The 14,893-nt window shown below is 40.3% G+C and overlaps 1 protein-coding gene and 1 long non-coding RNA gene across 3 annotated transcripts in view; one reads left to right on the top strand and one right to left on the bottom strand.

The window, feature by feature from the left end:
* The window catches only part of LOC126260640 (uncharacterized), a 564,809-nt gene that overhangs the window by 126,897 nt on the left and 423,019 nt on the right, over positions 1-14,893 (top strand). The gene's annotated exons all lie outside the window — the stretch shown is intronic.
* Positions 1-14,893, bottom strand: part of LOC126260168 (uncharacterized) — a 56,506-nt gene that overhangs the window by 14,403 nt on the left and 27,210 nt on the right. The window contains exon 4 of one of the 2 annotated variants that reach the window (XR_007546617.1): positions 10,870-11,264. The exons of the other annotated variant lie outside the window; for it this stretch is intronic. This is a non-coding gene — a long non-coding RNA (uncharacterized LOC126260168). Of the gene's footprint in view, positions 1-10,869; positions 11,265-14,893 lie in introns of those variants that run through there. 2 annotated transcript variants of the gene reach the window in all.

Here is a 14,893-nt window from a genome sequence, read left to right as displayed (position 1 = left end):
AAATGCGTACCATCACGTTTCCGACTTTGATAAAGGTTAGATTCTAGCCTATCGCGATTGCAGTTTATCGTATCGCGACATTGCTCCTCACGTTGGTCGATATCCAATATGGAATCGTTGGGTTCAGGAGGGTAATACGGAACACTGTGCTGGATCCCAACGGCCTCGTATCACTAGCAGTCGAGATGACAGGCATCTTATCTGCAAGGCTGTAATGGATCGTGCAGCCACGTCTTGATCCCTGAGTCAACAGATGGGGATGTTTGCAAGTCAACAACCATCTGCACGAACAGTTCGACGATGTTTGCAGCAGCATGGACTATCAGCTCGGAGACCATGGCTGCGGTTACCCTTGATGCTGCATCACAGACAGGAGCACCTGCGATGGTGTACTCAACAACGAACCTGGGTGCATGAATGGCAAAACGTCATTTTTTCAGATGAATCGAGGTTCTGTTTACAGCATCATCATGGTCGCATCTGTGTTTGGCGACATCGTGGTGAACACACATTGGAAGCATGTATACGTCATCGCCATACTGGCATATCACCCTGCGTCATGGTATGAGGTGCCATTGGTGAAAATGTAATCACATGTCAGTTCTAGTATAATATATTTGTCCAATGAATACCCGTTTATCATCTGCATTTCTTCTTGGTGTCGCAATTTTAATGGCCAGTAGTGTAGATTTACACTTGCCCTGTTCTGTACTATACTTTGTACGTCAAGAGAAAAGATCTGACAGCTGGCAGCACCATTGCCACTATTCGACACAGATGGGCAGCGAGCCAGTGGCGGCGGCAGCAGGGTGACAGACCTTCCCATCCCACCCTTCGGCACACGGCAACACTCGACTCCTTCAGAACCTAACAATGCCGTGTCATTCATTGTAGCATTCCTGTAGTGGCAGCATTCTGCTGACCGATGTGTTCCTTGATGGAATGTTTTTTCACAAGCGCTACCAGTGTTTGGAGTAGGTATTAAAATCCATGGAGAAGAAATACAAAACTTTGAGGTTCGTCGATGACATTGTAATTCTGTCAGAGACAGCAAAGGACTTGGAAGAGCAGTTGAATGAAATGGACAGTGTCTTGAAAGGAGGATATAAGATGAACACCAAAAAAAGCAAAGCGAGGATAATGGAGTGTAGTTGAATAAAGTCGGGTGATGCTGAGGGAATTAGAATTGTAAATGAGACACTTAAAGTAGTAAAGGAGTTTTGCTATTTGGGGACCATAATAACTGATGATGGTCGAAGTAGAGAGGATATAAAATGTAGACTGGCAATGGCAAGGAAAGTGTTTCTGAAGAAGAGAAATTTGTTAACATCGAGTATAGATTTAAGTGTCAGGAAGTCATTTCTGAAAGTATTTGTATGGAGTGTAGCCATGTATGGAAGTGAAACATGGACGATAAATAGTTTGGAAGGGAAGAGAATAGAAGCTTTCGAAATGTGGAGCTACAGAAGAATGCTGAAGATTAGATGGATAGATCACATAACTAATGAGGAGGTATTGAATAGAATTGGGGAGAAGAGGAGCTTGTGGCACAACTTGACTAGAAGAAGGGATCGGTTGGTAGGACATGTTCTGAGACATCGAGGGATCACTAAGTTAGTATTGGAGGGCAGCGTGGAGGGTAAAAATCGTAGAGGGAGACCAAGAGATGAATACACTAAGCAGATTCAGAAGGATGTAGGTTGCAGTAGGTACTGGGAGATGAAGAAGCTTGCACAGGATAGAGTAGCATGGAGAGCTGCATCAAACCAGTCTCAGGACTGAAGACCACAACAACAACAACCAGTGTTTGCACCTTACACAAACATACTCATAAATATTTTCTTTAATGATGTTGCAGCCATTTGACAGCAACAATTTTTATTTCATTGTTATGCGGTTGAGATTTTGCTGTATTTCATATCAGTCTGATATCTTTTGAAATATAAATAAGTTACTGTACTTGAAAATGGGCTATGAATGCACTCTGGATCGTATAACAATAAAATAAAAATTATTACCGTCATAGTGCAGTAACATCATTAATAAAATTACCATGACTATGGTTCCAGCCAAAATAAAAATTACACAAAATCAGATTTTCAACATTAACAAGGTAAAGCAAATTGCACAAACGTTATGTGTAAAATATCGAATAAGGACGTTACCTCTATTTTCCACTTTTACACATGGCAAGAAACTCACAGAGGTAGCAGAATGCACACGTATACACACAAACCTGACTGAAAGCAGCAGCGGCCCAGCATTATGGCAACACTGGAGTGTTGCCATGGTAAAGTAAACAAAATGTCATGATCTGATTGTCCATCGTGGATGCGCAAAGCACGTGCGCCAAGGCCACGTCAACTGTCAGAGCTCTTCTCATGCTGTATGGAGTATAGACATCACCTGCAGCGGCATGAGAATAGGATGGCTGTGCAGAATTTACTTATCATATTGCTGCAGGAAGTAAAACTATGAAGCTGCTAAAAACTGTTTACAGTAGTGCAGAGCTTGAAGTCCAAAGTCAACGATCAGTTACAAGATTGGAGTAGACCACAAATTGTCCCTGCTTATTAATTCCAATTCCTTAGGGCATGCAGCTTTACTGTATGATTAAATGATGATGGCGTCCTCTTGGGTAAAATATTCTGGAGGTAAAATAGTCCCCCACTCGGATCCCTGGGCGGGGACTACTCAAGAGGATGTCGTTATCAGGAGAAAGAAAACTGGCATTCTATGGATCGGAGCGTGGAATGTCAGATCCCTTAATTGGGCAGGTTAGGAAATTTAAAAAGGGAAATGGATAGGTTAAAGTTAGATATAGTGGGAATTAGTGAAGTTCGGTGCAGGAACAAGACTTTTGGTCAGGTGAATACAAGGTTATAAATACAAAATCAAATAGCGGTAATGCAGGAGTAGGTTTAATAATGAGTAAAAAAAAAAATAGGAGTGCGGGTAAGCTACTACAAACAGCATAGTGAACGCATTATTGTGGCCAAGATGGACACGAAGCCCACTTCTACTACAGTAGTATAAGTTTATATGCCAACTAGCTCTGCAGATGATGAAGAAATAGATGAAATGTATGACGAGATAAAAGAAATTATTCAGGTAGTGAAGCGAGACTCATGGGTGACTGGAATTCGAGAGTAGGAAAAGGGAGAGAAGGAAACATAGTAGGTGAATATGGATTGGGGTAAGAAATGAAAGAGGAAGCCGCCTGGTAGAATTTTATTTATTTTTATTTATTTATTTATTTATTGTTCCATGGTACCAAATTAAGGAGAAGTCTCCATGGTCATGGAACGAGTCAATACATGAAATTATAACATGGTAGTAGAAACAGATAAAATGAAATATAAAAAACATATTCAGGCGACAAGTCGTAAGTTTAAATAAAGAAAATCAACAATGTAGCACTGGAATTTGCTTAATTTTTTAGCGCTTCCAGGAGCTCCTCGACAGAATAGAAGGAGTGAGCCATGAGGAAACTCTTCAGTTTAGACTTAAAAAAGTTTGGGCTACTGCTAAGATTTTTTAGTGGTAGCTTATTAAAAATGGATGCAGCAGAATACTGCACTACTTTCTCCACAAGAGTCAAGGAAGTGCATTCCGCATGCAGTTCTGCCTAGTATTAACTGAGTGAAAGCTGCTAACTCTTGGGAGTAGGCTAATATTGCTAACAACAAACGACATTAAAGAAAATATATACTGTGAGGGCAATGTCAGAATTCCCAGACTATTGAATAGGGGTTGACAGGAGGTTCTCGAACTTACACCACATATAGCTCGAACAGCCCATTTTTGAGCCAAAAATACCCTTTTTGAATCAGAAGAATTACCCCAAAAAAATAATACCATATGACATAAGCGTATGAAAATATGCAAAGTAGACTACTTTTCGTGTTGAACTGCCACATATTTCAGATACTGTTCTAATGGTAAATAAAGCAGCATTTAGTTTCTGAACAAGATCCTGGACATGGGCTTTCCACAACAGCTTATTATCTGTCCGAACGCCTAGGAACATGAACTGTTCCATCTCGCTTATACACTCCTGGAAATGGAAAAAAGAACACATTGACACCGGTGTGTCAGACCCACCATACTTGCTCCGGACACTGCGAGAGGGCTGTACAAGCAATGATCACACGCACGGCACAGCGGACACACCAGGAACCGCGGTGTTGGCCGTTGAATGGCGCTAGCTGCGCAGCATTTGTGCACCGCCGCCGTCAGTGTCAGCCAGTTTGCCGTGGCATATGGAGCTCCATCGCAGTCTTTAACACTGGTAGCATGCCGCGACAGCGTGGACGTGAACCATATGTGCAGTTGACGGACTTTGAGCGAGGGCGTATAGTGGGCATGCGGGAGGCCGGGTGGACGTACCGCCGAATTGCTCAACACGTGGGGCATGAGGTCTCCACAGTACATCGATGTTGTCGCCAGTGGTCGGCGGAAGGTGCACATGCCCGTCGACCTGGGACCGGACCGCAGCGACGCATGGATGCACGCCAAGACCGTAGGATCCTACGCAGTGCCGTAGGGGACCGCACCGCCACTTCCCAGCAAATTAGGGACACTGTTGCTCCTGGGGTATCGGCGAAGACCATTCGCAACCGTCTCCATGAAGCTGGGCTACGGTCCCGCACACCGTTAGGCCGTCTTCCGCTCACGCCCCAACATCGTGCAGCCCGCCTCCAGTGGTGTCACGACAGGCGTGAATGGAGGGACGAAAGGAGACGTGTCGTCTTCAGCGATGAGAGTCGCTTCTGCCTTGGTGCCAATGATGGTCGTATGCGTGTTTGGCGCCGTGCAGGTGAGCGCCACAATCAGGACTGCATACGACCGAGGCACACAGGGCCAACACCCGGCATCATGGTGTGGGGAGCGATCTCCTACACTGGCCGTACACCACTGGTGATCGTCGAGGGGACACTGAATAGTGCACGGTACATCCAAACCGTCATCGAACCCATCGTTCTACCATTCCTAGATCGGCAAGGGAACTTGCTGTTCCAACAGGACAATGCACGTCCGCATGTATCCCGTGCCACCCAATGTGCTCTAGAAGGTGTAAGTCAACTACCCTGGCCAGCAAGATCTCCGGATCTGTCCCCCATTGAGCATGTTTGGGACTGGATGAAGCGTCGTCTCACGCGGTCTGCACGTCCAGCACGAACGCTGGTCCAACTAAGGCGCCAGGTGGAAATGGCATGGCAAGCCGTTCCACAGGACTACATCCAGCATCTCTACGATCGTCTCCATGGGAGAATAGCAGCCTGCATTGCTGCGAAAGGTGGATATACACTGTACTAGTGCCGACATTGTACATGCTCTGTTGCCTGTGTCTATGTGCCTGTGGTTCTGTCAGTGTGATCATGTGATGTATCTGACCCCAGGAATGTGTCAATAAAGTTTCCCCTTCCTGGGACAATGAATTCACTGTGTTCTTATTTCAATTTCCAGGAGTGTAATATGCCCATTCTGTCTGATCAAAATATTGTTTCTTGTTGAATTGTGAGTTAGAAACTGTAAAAACTGAATCTTACTGTGATTTAGCAACAAATTATTTTCCACAAGGCATGAACTTATTTCATGAACTACATTATTTGATACTGTTTCAATATTACATACAAGATCCTTCACTACCAAGCTGGTGTCATCAGCAAACAGAAATATTTTTGAATCACCTGTAATACTAGAAGGCATATCATCCATATAAATAAGAAACAGCAGTGGCCCCAGCACCGACCTTTGGGGAACATCCCACTTAACAGTGCCCCATTGGGACTGAACATCACTACCACTCTCAATATTGCAGAGAATTACCTTCTGCTTTCTGTTCTTAAAGTAAGAGGTGAACCAATTGTAAGCTACTCCCCTTACTCCATAATGGTCCAACTTCTGCAGTAATATTTTGTGGTCAACACAGTCAAAAGTCTTCGTTAAATCAAAGAAAACACCTAGCGTTTGCAACCTTTTATTTAATTCATCCAAAACCTCCCAGAGAAAAGAGAATATAGCATTTTCAGTTGTTAAACCATTTCTAAAACCAAACTGTACATTTGACAGCAAATTATGTGAATTTAAATGCTCCAGTAACCTTGTATATACAACCTTCTCGATAACTTTAGCAAACACCGATGGCGTAGAAATAGGTCTAAAATTGTCAACATTATCCCTGTCTCCATTTTTATAAAGTGGCTTCACTACCGAGTACTTTAATCGGTCAGGAAACTGACCACTCCTAAAGGAAAAGTTACAGATATGGCTAAGTACTGGGCTAACATACATAGAACAATACTTCAGTATTCTGTTAGATACCCCATCATATCCATGAGAGTTCTTGGTCTTTAGTGATTTAATTACTAACTCAATCTCCCTCTTGTCAGTATCATGGAGGAGCATAACTTAATCATAGCTAACACATGGTTCAAGAATCATGAAAGAAGTTTGTATACATGGAAGACCCTTGGAGATAATAAAAGGCATCAGATTGATTGTATAATGGTAAGACAGAGAATTAGGAACCAGGTTTTAAATTGTAAGACATTTCCAGGAGCAGATGTGGACTCTGACCACAATCTATTGGTTATGAACTGTAGATTAAAACTGAAGAAACTGCAAAAAGGTGGGAATTTAAGGAGATGGGACCTGGATAAACTGAAAGAATCGGAGGTTGTACAGAGTTTCAGGGAGAACATAAGGGAACAATTGACAGGAATGGGGGAAAGAAATACAGTAGAAGAAGAATGGGTAGTTTTGAGGGATGAAATAGTGAAGGCGGCACGGATCAAATAGGTAAAATGACGAGGGCTCGTAGAAACCTTTGGGTAACAGAAGAAATATTGAATTTAATTGATGAAAGGAGAAAATATAAAAATGCAGTAAATGAAGCAGGCAAAAAGGAATACAAACATCTCAAAAATGAGATCAACAGGAAGTGCAAAATGGCTAAGCAGGGATGGCTAGAGGACAAATGTAAGGATGTAGAGGCTTATCTCACTAGGGGTAAGATAGATACTGCCTACAGGAAAATTAAAGAGACCTTTGGAGAAAGGAGAACCACTTGCATGAATATCAAGAGCTTTGATCGAAACAAAGTTCTAAGCAAAGAAGGGAAAGCAGAAAGGCGGAAGTAGTATATAGACGGTCTATACAAGGGCGATGTACTTGAGGACAATATCATGGAAATGGAGGAGGATGTAGATGTAGATGAAATGGGAGATATGATACTGTGTGAACAGTTTGACAGAGCACTGAAAGACCTGAGATGAAACAAGGCCCCCGGAGTAGACGACATTCCATTAGAACTACTGACAGCCTTGGGAGACCCAGTCCTGACAAAACTCTACCATCTGGTGAGCAAGATGTATGAGACAGGCTAAATACCCTCAGACTTCAAAAAGAATATAATAATTCCAATCCCAAAGAAAGCAGGCGTTGACAGATGTGAAAATTACTGAACTATCAGTTTAATGAGTCACAGCTGCAAAATACTAACACAAATTCTTTACAGATGAATGGAAAAACTGATAGAAGCCAACCACGGGGAAGATCAGTTTGGATTACGACTTATCTTAGAAGACAGATTAAGGAAAGGCAAACCTACATTACTAGCATGTGTAGACTTAGAGAAAGCTTTTGATAATATTGATTGGAATACTCTCTTTCAAATTCTGAAGGTGGTAGGGGTAAAATACAGGGAGTGAAAGGCTATTTACAATTTGTACAGAAACCAGATGGCAGTTATAAGAGTCGAGCGGTATGAAAGGGAAGCAGTGTTTGGGAAGGGAGTGAGACAGGGTTGTAGCCTATCCCTGATCTTATTCAATCTGTATATTGAGCAAGCAATAAAGGAAACAAAAGAAAAGTTCAGAGTAGGTATTAAAATCCATGGAGAAGAAATAAAAACTTTGAGGTTCACCGATGACATTGTAATTCTGTCAGAGACAGCAGAGGACTTGAAAGAGCAGTTGAACGGAATGGACAGTGTCTTGAATGGAGGGTATAAGATGAACATCAACAAAAGCAAAATGAGGATAATGGAATGTAGTCGATTTAAGTCGGGTGATGCTGAGGGAATTAGATTAGGAAATGAGACACTTAAAGTAGTAAATGAGTTTTGCTATTTGGGGAGAAAAATAACTGATGATGGTCGAAGTAGAGAGGATATAAAATGTACACTGGCAATGGCAAGGAAAGTGTTTCTGAAGAAGAAAAATTTGTTAACATCGAGTATAGATTTAAATGTCAAGTAGTCGTTTCTGAAAGTATTTGTATGGAGTGTAACCATGTATGGAAGTGAAACATGGATGATAAATAGTTTAGACAAGAAGAGAATAGACGCTTTCGAAATGTGGTGCTACAGAAGAATGCTGAAGATTAGATGGGTAGATCACATAACTAATAAGGAGGTACTGAATACCGGTAGAATTGGGGAGAAGAGGAGCATGTGGCACAATTTGTCTAGAAGAAGGGATCGGTTGGTAGGACATGTTCTGAGACATCAAGGGATCACAAATTTAGTATTGGAAGGCAGAGTGGAGGGTAAAAATCGTAGATGGAGACCAAGAGATGAATACACTAAGCGGATTCAGAAGGATGTAGGCTGCAGTAGGTACTGGGAGATGAAGAAGCTTGCACAGGATAGAGTAGCATGGAGAGCTGTATCAAACCAGTCTCAGGACTGAAGACCACAACACAACAACACATGTCTAGGTAACCATACAGGTAAAGAAACATAATGTTTTGGTACACTGTTGCAGGCATCTCCAACTTGTTAATAGGCTTCATGCCTCACACTCAATCTGAAAACTGTTGTGGACATGATTTCTATCATGGATGTTTAGTGCTCAGAAATGCAATTTGCAGCCACAACATTCTGCAATGGGAGTTGCCAGCTACACAGATTGTTCTAAGGAAAATTGACACACTTGGAAGCAACTAAATTATGATTTTCAAAAGACGTGCAAAGAAAAGCCCTAAGAATATTGTCGAGGTGCCATTACCTTCAAAGGTGCTTGAACACTGAAAAAGTCTTTTTACTTTCTATTTTCTTCTAGACAAAGTAGCATTGATAAAATATTTGAAGAAGCAAACAAAGTTTTGAAAATCTGAGAAGAATTAAAACATTATGCCAACGTTAGAAACTATTGCAGCTTCTCACCCTGACAAACCAGCTGCAGGTGCTGCTGCTGCTGTGCAAACAGTACTCATCGGGCTTTAACTGGTTTCATGCAGCTATCCACCCTAGTCTCTCTTCGGAACATTCACTCATATCTGCATAACCACTCCATCTTTCTTACATTGGACTCTGCTTACTTCGGTTAAGCCTCAGTTTCCTTCTAAAACTGTTATTCCACACTTCAGTACCAAATTAACTAATTCTTGGTGCCTTCAGATGTGTTCTATAAACCTATCCTTCATTTAATCAAGTTATGCCCAGGAACACATACTCACAAAGTTTCCAGAACCAGTATTAAGTGAGAAATCTAGAAATGTAAGACAGTCATACATCTTGCTCCTGTAGAGACCACAAAGACATTGTTAGACTGCATTGCTCTCTCATGTCCAACTGGGTGCAGACATTTTTGAAGCGTAATATATCCTGCTATTTTTGAGTGATAATGTTTGAATGAGAATCTTTGTTCTATCACACCTCCTTTATACTCGTATCACTGTCCACCTCTATACTCACAAACTGCTGGCAAGAAGCCATCATAACCAGGATTTTATGGAGAGTTTTGCTGAGGTCTCTTTCTTGACCAGAGTGCTGCTCTCTGATTCCTTTATTATGATCAGAGAGAAGTTCAGCCCCACAATGACTAACCTCTTAGAATTTGTCCTCAAATCTACAGTCTCTTATCAACAAACATGTTGCGATGGAGTGTACTCTGTCGCTAGTTGTGGCAACATATTCATGGAAGATATTGAGAAGCAAGCTCTAGAAAAAGCTTCACCAATACCCAGCATGCATCTTCAGATATGGTGATGACACATTTGTTGGTGGCCACATGGGTGTGAAAGGCTTCAAGTGATTCAACATCTGAACATTCTGCATCCCAACACAAAATTCACCATGGATGCTGAAGAGAATGGTGAACTCCCTGTTTTGGATGTCCTATTCAAGCACAAAGCAGGTGGCACTAAGGGACACAATGTGTACAGGAAGGCAACCCATACTGATTTGTACCTGCAATAATTACCTCATCTGCTTGTATTACATAGGTCTTTTTAGTTGAGGCATGTGCATTCTGATGAAGTTTGCCCAGCTTATGGTGTATGTCATGGTCTTACTCACTCAATTTCACTGCCCAACAAGGTAAATGACTGGTGGAGTCTTTCAAATTCAGGAGCCATAAAAGGACAGTACGGTCAATTATCACTCTGAACTTCCTGCCATATGAATAGCATTTCAGTTACAGTAAAACTTGCTCAAAACAGAATTGCCTGAGACTAAAATAATTTTCCAAATTGGACAAGTTCCTGGATTACACAGAATTCACTGGGCTATGTAAAATTTGTCAGGTATTATGCATACACAGTATTTACGTACCTTCACTCCTGCACAATAGATGTTCATTAACTGCATATTGGACAACAGAACACTGTACCATTACACTAATGGATAAATAACACAGCATTTCTATAGTTTTACTCAAACTTTAAACTCGTTTATTATTGTATATACATACATATTATTTCCATGTTTATATGCTTTACATTTCACTTTTTTCGTCACATATCACAGAGGGAAACTTGTTTTAATTTCCCGTTGAAAACAGTTTTTTCTAGGCAATTTTTTTGCACCGAACAGTAGTTCAAACAAGTTGGGAGAGTGAGCTGCAAATTGCATAACATTGTTTATGCATACAATGGCTTCTGCAGGCGTATTAATTTTTCTAGGGACATCATTTTGCTCCTTTTCTTTTTCCTTTGTTTCATCATCATCATCATCATCGTCATCATCATCTGTGTTGTGAATTTGTATTAAATCTGTTGCTGAAGTGAAAGTGGAGTGAGTTGACAGAAAGTAATCACTTGTTTCACATTACCATTAATTCAGCAATTGCTGCTGCTTTTTCTTGAACTTCGATGGCCACAGAAGCATCTTGTTCATGACCCCAAACCCCGCTTTGTTGAAGCACTTGGTGACAGTTTCAGGTTTTATTTCCTTTAGTGCCAAGCCAATCCAATTTACTGCACCCAGGACAGAAACTGACCATGCAGGAGCAAACGCACTTTCAGCTTCTGCAACACTAAGAATAACAGATTGCATCAGAAATTGCCTGTAATGAAACTTGACTGTAAATAACCCCCAGGTCCATAGGTTGCATGAGGCTGGTTGGACCTGGAGGGAACCAAGTCAATTTCACATTTGATGAAGTTACTTTCAGATGGCAGGTTGCATTGTCTAGAAAAAGGAGAACTTTTTTCATTTTGGTATTGAATGGGACCAGCAGTTCTTCCTTAAGACCACTCACCATCCACACCTTTTTATTGTTTCGCCATGTGACTGGAAGCTTACTGACCTCTATGTTTTTGAAACAATGTGGTTTTGCCACCTTTCCGATCACCAGTGACTTCTCCAATTCACCAAGCATGTATCCACACAGCAGTACAGTGAGTCTTTCCTTGGACATTTTTCCACCAGTGCACGTTTCACCTCGCTAGCAATTTTGAAGGCAGAGCACGATGAAACAGTCCCATTTCATTGGCATTGAACACACCTTTTGGATCTTAATTCACAATTAAGTTGTGCATTATTCCCTTCCATTCTGTTGCTACACTTTCCTGCACATCCTTAGCTTCCCCACACACTTCATTCCACACAATGTTGTGCCTCACTTTGAAACTGTCCAGCTATCCTATGGATGCCATAAACTCCATAATTCCAAGCTATTTAGCGATTTTCAGAGCCTCACTCTGCAACATAGATCCAGATAAAGGTAAATTTTTACTCTCGCACTTATGAACCATTCCCACACCATTTCATTAATTTCTTCATCTCCAGTCTTCTTCACCTTTCTTTTCATCTGCCCGTTTCCTTTCATCCTTTCATCCCCAATCTTATCCTTGTTTCTTAAAGTCTCATAAATTTTGTGTTTTACCGCATTTCAAACCCAACATAATTAACAGAGAGTTTGTCTTTATCATTCACCTCGATTACATTAATCTTTTCATTAAGTGTTAATAACACATACCGTTCATTTGACAACATGTTACTATATCTCTTAAGGATACAGGGTACTTTTCTGCATCAATAAGATGTAAAAATCAACACCTATTTCTTTCAGGCAATGTTTATAATATATATGTTTTACAGATTTTTTGTTGATATTAGATAATGCAGTACACTTTCTAAACAAATCAGAAGTAGTTTGAATATTTTTGAACTTGCTTATGGTTATTAAAAAAATTACAAAGAAATTGATGCAATTTTTCAAAATGCTTCCTCAGATTTAGGTACCATTTAATCTAATGTTATACATTTGAAGGAGACCAAATTTTTAAGAGATATGCATGGCATGATGGCTGTGGTACTAGACCTATTTAATTCCACCTATTACGTATATTACAAGGACAAAAAAATATCACATCTTACATTTTAATTTTTATAATTTTTGTCCTAGTAAAAATGTTGTTTTTTCTATAATTTAGTTAATTGTACAATAAAGCTTAGATCTACAACATAAGTATGGACTATAGCAAGTTACAAAAAAATTAGAGCAATGCTTTATAAACTTTAGGAAATATCTGTACCTGAATTCTGAAAAATACAACTAGTGGGAAATTGCAAATGGAGATATGAGTCCAATTAAACTGCGCCTCAGCACTTCTTGCTTCTTTGGTAGCTTGAAGTGTGAATCTTTCAGCTACATGCATCCATTGTCTGTCACATTCAAGCAATTGATCTTCCACATTGGAGTCACATTTTATGCCAAAATTTTCAGGACTTCCAAATTTCCTATCACTCCATCATTGAAACATATCACTGCATCTAGTACACCAACTTTTAATGTATTTAGTCCTATAAAAAAAATTCTTTGTAATCTTTCCCATATGCAATGGCTGAAACTTTTATTTGTATCCTGAGTGCCCCCATGAAGACATTTACTACGCAAAACAGGGTCACTCAGGTCTCTAAAAATTGGTTTTCTTTCATTCATAACAGGCTCAGGGAGAGAATGCTTATGATGGTATATTTGAACACTTTCTTTTGCTTTTTGGTAACCACACCAAGAATCTGCTCCTTTAGGGCAAAGTCGGTGAACACAGTGGTCATCTGTGGACAACGTATAAAAGTAGGTGGCCCATACAGCTTCTCTCATTGCTATAACATCATTCAGAAGTGCAGTTCATCTAATGGCCAGTCCATAATAGTTCTTAGGAAGGTCTATTTCAGTTTCTGTCAATCTGCCTCAGCCAGACAGAGATTTTCCATCAGATAGCAATTTTCCTTTCATTTATCTTCATAGCTTCCTCAATCTAGCACCCATCCTCTTTTGCACATGTCCAAAACACTGCAGTTTTGTTACCAAGCTATCACCATAAATATTAAACACATTAATTTTATTGCAAGCCTTAGACTCGTCATCACCTAAGTATTTCGTACATCTAACGTTATAAATGGGCACCGACCTCTGAAATATTTGTAGAGCTCCATCACACTCCATACCTCCACTGTAACCGTCATAATCCTTAGAACACTGATGTTCAATATGTCCTTCAGTGTTACTATGGCAGGTGTGGCAGTACTTAGATAAGCACTCAACATCAACAAATTTTCCATTCCCTTAGAGAAGTAGCACTTACAACACTATTCAAGGAACGATGTCCTTGACGTTGCCATGTTCCATCAAGTGCACCAGCAATGTCCCTGGTTCCACTAATATATTTTCGGGTTCTTCTACTGCACAACCGTCAAGGCACCTTACAGTATTTTTATGTACTTATTGAACCTACTGGGAGGAGGAGGAGGAAGGTCTATCTAACCACAAAATATTTGGGCAACCTTTTTGCCTTTTCCTATTGCACACATTGCGTACACTAACTTCAAATTCCCATCATATGACTTATGCACAATGTTCGAAGTCATTTTCGAGATAGATATATTGCAGGATCTACACCGAACAACTAATTTTGATGCTAAACCCTTCCTGCTACTTTGTTGTTCAGTTACTGCCAGACAAACTACACCATCACATTGTTTGCATTTCACCATTTCTTTTATCAAAGAAGATAAGATGCCCAACTCAACAACAACAAATCCACTACAAACAGCATCATTGTTAACACAAAAATTTGAACTGATACACAGATTACTTTCAACAGAGTGGCTTGCTTTGTTTGTGAACTGGTTACCCTGTAATTTCCTTTTATTGAATTTCTTGATGTGTGGTATAGTTCTTATTTATTGCACACTAAAGGATATGTACTTTCACAAATATATATTTAGCACTTGGGGCAACAAACATTCAGTAGCACATGAACAAACTGCTTCAGCAAAACAAAAGTAAATACTAGCAAATATAATCATTTACAGACACTAGAAATTTTCATTTGAAACCCTGTAATGTATATATCAATGTAATCAGGAAAGACTATAGAATTTAATAAAGTCATAAAAAATTCGATTTTTCCACCATTTATAAGTACCCTGTATCCTTAAAGTGCTACTAGTCAACTGAAACTTGCTGAGTAAAACTATTGTTTGATGAAACAATACCCACCTCTTTCACTGCACACATTACAGCAGTGTGTTGGCAGATGCACAACAATATTCCTGTATCCACCCGCATGTGTCAATAACGAGGAAAACGAGAAAGCCGACAAACAGAGTGCTGATGAAATAAACCGTGTCCTTTGATGTACTGTACCGATACTG

This window comes from Schistocerca nitens, chromosome 5, assembly GCF_023898315.1.
Source record: "Schistocerca nitens isolate TAMUIC-IGC-003100 chromosome 5, iqSchNite1.1, whole genome shotgun sequence".
NCBI classification, from domain to species: domain Eukaryota; kingdom Metazoa; phylum Arthropoda; class Insecta; order Orthoptera; family Acrididae; genus Schistocerca; species Schistocerca nitens.
The sequence above is the reverse complement of the archived record's forward strand: the minus strand, read 5'-3'. Positions and strand labels throughout refer to the sequence as shown.